At 36.1% G+C, this 5,894-nt stretch overlaps 1 pseudogene; it reads right to left on the bottom strand.

The window, feature by feature from the left end:
* Window positions 1–775: 775 nt before the first annotated feature.
* LOC119467984 lies at window positions 776–923 on the bottom strand (annotated as a pseudogene).
* Window positions 924–5,894: the final 4,971 nt, after the last annotated feature.

Below are 5,894 nucleotides of genomic sequence, written 5' to 3'. Positions count from 1 at the left end.
GTCTTCCTGGTTATGATTATTTCAAAGAGATCAAAAATTAAAATATTTAACATGTATGTATTTTAAGACTACATTTATTTTTACCAAAAAACAAAAAGTTGCTAGTATTTCTGTTAATGCAACCATTTCAATTAATTGAAATCTATGAAGCACAACAAAGAAAAGAATTGAAATCCTCCCTTTCATTAAGAAACCTAAAGATAACCTTGGAGAAGGTTACTGGCAAGGTACTTTTTTATACATAAAAGTATGACTTGCTGTACAGAACCAGCTTTGAAATGTGGAAACTAAAATGGAAATAATAAAAAAAATCATTGCTTCAGTAAGTATAGAAAAATATACAATAATTGAGAGAGTCACATGTTTTGTAGAAAGGAATTAAACATTCTAAGGAAGTCTGAAATTCTGAAAGCATGTTTACATATAGTAAATGAAATTAAAAACAAATCAAATTGTTAGAAGTTTAAGGAAAACATAAATCCTCTTGCATTGGTTTGCTAGGGTTGCCATAACAAAATATCACTAAATGGGTGACTTAAGCAACGGCTGCTTATTTTGTCATAGTTCTGGATGCAGGGAGTCCAAGATCAAGGTGCCAGCAAGATTGGTTTCTCCTAAGGGCTCTCTCGGGCCTTGCAAGATGGCCACCTTCTCTCTGTGTCCTGACGTGGCCTTTCCTCTGTGTACCGGCATTCCTAGTGTTTCTTCCTCTTTTACTAAGGACACCAGTCCTATTGGATTAGAACCCAACATTTTTTTTTTTAATATTTTTTAACAGGGGAAAGCATGAACACAGTCCCCCACTACCACAAATTATGCAGTGGAGTTTCCCACATTTGGGGAAATCGCAGGGGTCAGCACATCCGGCGTGCAATGGATAAGCCACCTTCGTGATCATGGTATCTCCTCTGCCAGGTAAGTATAGACCCCAACTCTTATTATCTCACTTCACCCTACTCACCTCTTTAAAGGCCTTATCCCCAAACACAGTCACATTCTGAGGTTCTAGGAGATAGAGCCTCTGAAATACTAGGAATTAAAGCTTCAGTATATGAACTTTGAGGAGATACAGAATTCATTCCATGACACATCTGAAGTTTCTAATAAAATCAGAGAATGTATTAAATCATCCACAAAACCTTTGAATTTTTCTCTTTAAGCAGTGTTATAAAAAGTAAGACAAATTTCACCATATTATATTCACTAATCTATAAAAAAAATCTCAAATTATTATTATGATGAAACATTCAATTGTGCATAGAGCAAAATTTCACAGTCGAATCGCCAGGATTTCACATTTTAGTATTGCTCAAGCTTTGTTCAGTTGAGTCATCTGGTCCTCATCAATGTCAATTCAGCATACAAATCTGCCGGGGAAGCTTTGAATACATGTTACCAACTCTTTTAATGCAGACATTAAACTCCATATACAGAGGTCTGCTGTTACACAACTTGTCTCTGCCAAATAGTTTCTTCAATCTCATTCCTGCTTGTTCACCAAGAGAGTGATGAATTGCAACTTCTTTGCAATTTGAAATTTTATATATTTTGGAGGAATAGAAAATTACATTGGTTGCACTAATTATATTTCACTTAACTGATAAAGAAAGTAAAGATCCCTAGAAATAGAAATTCCATTTGACCCAGCAATCCCATTACTGGGTATATATGCAAAGAACTGTAAATCGTTCTACTATAAAGACACATGCACACGTATGTTCATTGCAGCCCTGTGTACAATAGCAAAGACCTGGAACCAATCCAAATGCCCGTCGATGATAGACTGGGCAAAGAAAATGTGGTACATATACACCATGGAATACCAGGCAGCCATAAAAAACGATGAGTTTGTGCCCTTCGTAGGGACTTGGATGAATCTGGAAACCATCATTCTCAGCAAACTGACACAAGAACAGAAAGCCAGACACCACATGTTCTCACTCATAGGTGGGTGTTGAACAATGAGAACACATGGACTCAGAAAGAGGAGCATCACACACTGGGGGCAGTAGGGGTGGGGAGGGAGGGGAGGGGAGGGATGGATAACATGGGGAGAAATGCCAGATATAATGTGCACCTAAAATTAAACATTAAATAAATAAATAAATAAATAAATAGTATAGTTTTAAGCCAAAAAAAATTCATAAATGGGCAGAGAGGATGGTTGTTCGTATGCTGACATAATTTCTGGTGTTGGAGTTCTCAACACTGGGTGCAAGGGCACCGAAGGTTGGCACATATGAACATCATAGAGTCCATAAGTCCCCTGCAAGTATATCAAACATATTGTGAATATACGAAAAAAATAAAAAAAGAAAGTAAAGATCCAAAATTTTGCTTATTGACCTACTTTTACAGTAATAGCAAGTGAGCAGAGTTAGAGATGACATTAATGTCTAGGAGTGAGTAAATCAATGAGGAAGCATTTTTCCTTTAGGATCGTATCATAAGGGCCTAAGTAGCTGATGATGCTAACAAAAATAAAATAGCTTGATTAATTTCAAATGTTTTAAATTCAAGTAGGCACAGAGAAATCACATGGATGTTTACATATTTAAGCTTTTCTTCTATAATATGTTGATAAGCAGTTCAAGAAATCACTTGTCCTATGTACAAGAAAAATTATCAGTCTGTGAACTATTTGAGTACTGTTACCAGAGTTCATTAAACAAGCAGCATCCAATCAGTGCAGGAAAGCACAGCAACACCATCAGGATATGCAACCTTGTACTCTTGGGAATTTAAATACAAATAATTACAAAAATGGAAGTTGAATTATGATCAGAGGAAGAGTTTATTTTACCCCTTGTCAACTCCTCAAATAATAGTTTCAAGTTTAATTTTGAATATTTATAATTTTTTATTTTATTGGAAAATTAAAATCTTTAATTTGTTTTTAAATATTCAAATGTATTCTAATAACATTGGCTTTCTAAAGGATCTTTATTTTTTAATTTTTTACTTTTAATGATTATTGCTACCTAACAGTTGTACATATTTATGGGATACATGTGGTATTTTGATATAAGCATACAATGTGTAATGATCAAATCAGGATAATTGAGTATCTGTCACTTCAAGCACTGATCATTTCCCTGTCTTAGGACAGTTCGTTTATTGACAAAAAGTTTTCTATTACATCCCTAGTAGTTGGTGATTTGTTGCGTCCTAATGAACTGCCACTGTCAGATCTAGATTTCTGTCATTTTAAAAAACATATAAAGTATGTAATATACACAACATATACTAGAATTTCAGAGTCATGAAGGATGCTGACATTAACTCTCTTGAGCACAAAATGACCACAAATGGGGTGTTGTTAGAGGCTTTGGTTGATTAAAAAATCCAGTAAGACATTTCATTAGATTGAAATTGAACCAAAAAGCTAAATTAAGAATATGGTGTTTATCTGAACCTCTATGGTGGGTAAAATGACCCAGAGCCAGGTTCAAATTAAAGACGTATCTTCTTCCCATTTCTTGCTCAATATAGCCAATGCCAAAATATGAAAAAATGGAAATGAGATGAGAAAACAAATAAATAAACAGCTAACTTAGTCTAAAAATAAATTTTATTTATACACTTGTACATGGAATTTACTAGAGTAAAATAGATAAGTAGACTACCATTCATTTGCTAGAAATGCATTACCCATGAAATTTCAATACTGCTTTGCTCAAGAATCAAAACAAAATTGGACCCCATTTTCCTAAAGCAAGAGGCTAAGAAACACATTCACGAACGTCCACAACAAATTTTGCCAAGGAAAATAAAGGGAAGTAAATAGAACCTCCCTGAGGGAAACATGCTCCCAGAAGGAAAAGAAAGTAAGACTAAAAGAATCTCAAAGTTAAATCACAACTAGAACTAGCCACCCTCAGGGTAGAAAGACTTCTAAGTCACTGTTCCATGAGATTGCAAAATTCATACATGCAAGCAACTGTTTGTGTTTTCTTTATTTCTTCGGTTCAAAAGAAAACCTTAATTTGTTATCTGTTCTACTCACAACATTCGTGTGTGTGTGTGTGTGTGTGTGTGTGTGTGTGTGTGTGTGTATTTAGGGGACATATCTTTTTTTTTTTTTTTTTTTGAGACGTAGTCCCCCTCTGTCTCCAGGCTGAAGTGCATTGGTGCCATCTCGGCTCGCTGCAACCTCTGCCTCCCTGATTCAAGTGATTCTCCTGCCTCAGCCTCCCCAGTAGCTGGGACTACAGGCATGTGCCAACATGCCCAGCTAATTTTTGTATTTTTAGTAGTGACCGGACTTCACCATGTTGGCCGGGATGGTCTCGATGTCTTGACCTCATGATCTGCTCACCTCGGCCTCTGAACGTGCTGGGGTTACAGGCGTGAGCCACTGCGCATGGCCCATATCTTTCTAATTAACACATGTATACACCAGATGTTGTTAATTGAGATATGATGGAGGCTACAGCAAGAGCCCTGGTATCTTTGACGACGAGCTGGACACGATGAATTGGATAAAGCTCTGGAATGTCTTCTTTGAAGGGGGTGTGCTCTGACTCTTAGTAGGAGGAAAAAGAGAAAAAAAATAATTGACGTCCAGGAAATGGTTGAAGTACATATTGCCTTGATGATATTCAACTCTTCTTTCCATCATAGACACATGGAAAGACCACATCTTTGCTCCCTTCACTGCTGCAAGGCTGCATGCCTGACTGCAACCTATAGCTGTTGACTGTAATGCCATGTGTTACTTCCGGGCTGAAGTAACATCCCTTCAGCTCTCTCTTGACCCTCGATGCCAAATATTAAAATGGTGGAGCCAAGACAAAGAGAGTCTCATTAATGATTTGGAAGGGAATTCTGTACCCAGTGGGAAATTGGTATATGTAGTAAATAAACTTGTAGATTTAAGCAAATGAGTGTCAGATTTGTTTATTATGATAGCTATCAAACCCTAACCTACCAAATTCAACATTATTTCCAAAATATGTATTAACAAAGCCACATGGCTAAATTCTCTTGGACATTCTATGAAAAATGATTTAGGAAATTTATTTAGTTTTATTTATATGTGAAAGAGTTTGGTCTTCTAGATGCTAAATGAAGGAAGATACGAATATTTGGGTAGGTTATTTTCTTGAGCCTTCAAACACCTAAGTATACTACCAAACATGAAATCTACATTAAGGGAATTCTAACTAATGGTTTTCAAGATAAAAAGAAATTCTAGCTAACCAAACATGAAATCTACATTAAGGGAATTCTAACTAATGGTTTTCAAGATAAAAAGAAATTCTAGCTAAATTTAATTTGAGCATCTAATTCTGAATTTGGTTTTTATTTAATCATAATCTCTCACCATCCTATCCAGTGAGAAGTTTGATATTTCGGGGGAATGGATACCTTCCTTTGAGAAAGTGAGTGTCGCTTTAACACAAGAGAGCAGGATACCTGTACCCATGCACTTCCTCCAAAGCCAGTGTCAGGTTTTCAGCAGCAATGGCAAATTTAAAATCTCCCATGATTTTAAACTGACGTTCCACCTGCGTGAGCTGAAAGTGATGAGGATAAAGGCTCTCCTTTCAGTACGCTACACGTACAATTAGTACGAATTAGTACTAAATGGCATTGACTAAACCTCAGCTTACCTGATAATACAAGAGAATCGTGTCAAGCTTGCACTTTCTTCAATCTGCTTTCTAATTCCAGGATTGTTTATAGCCAGAGCTCTACTTAACATAGTGTGCCCTTTTATAAGAATAGTTTTCTAGGTACTTTACCTCAACAGCAATCTCTTCACTTGAGTGAGCTGATATTTTCTGCATGCCAGTCTCTCAAGAAAGATGAGGCTTATTCAAAATGATTAAATCTGTTCTTCTATAACAGAAGACAACAACTGCAATATTAAATTCTGCAATTTAGTAGTC

This window comes from Cebus imitator, unplaced genomic scaffold (genome assembly GCF_001604975.1).
Source record: "Cebus imitator isolate Cc_AM_T3 unplaced genomic scaffold, Cebus_imitator-1.0 Scaffold360, whole genome shotgun sequence".
Lineage (NCBI taxonomy): Eukaryota > Metazoa > Chordata > Mammalia > Primates > Cebidae > Cebus > Cebus imitator.
This window is presented reverse-complemented; position numbering and strand designations above follow the sequence as displayed.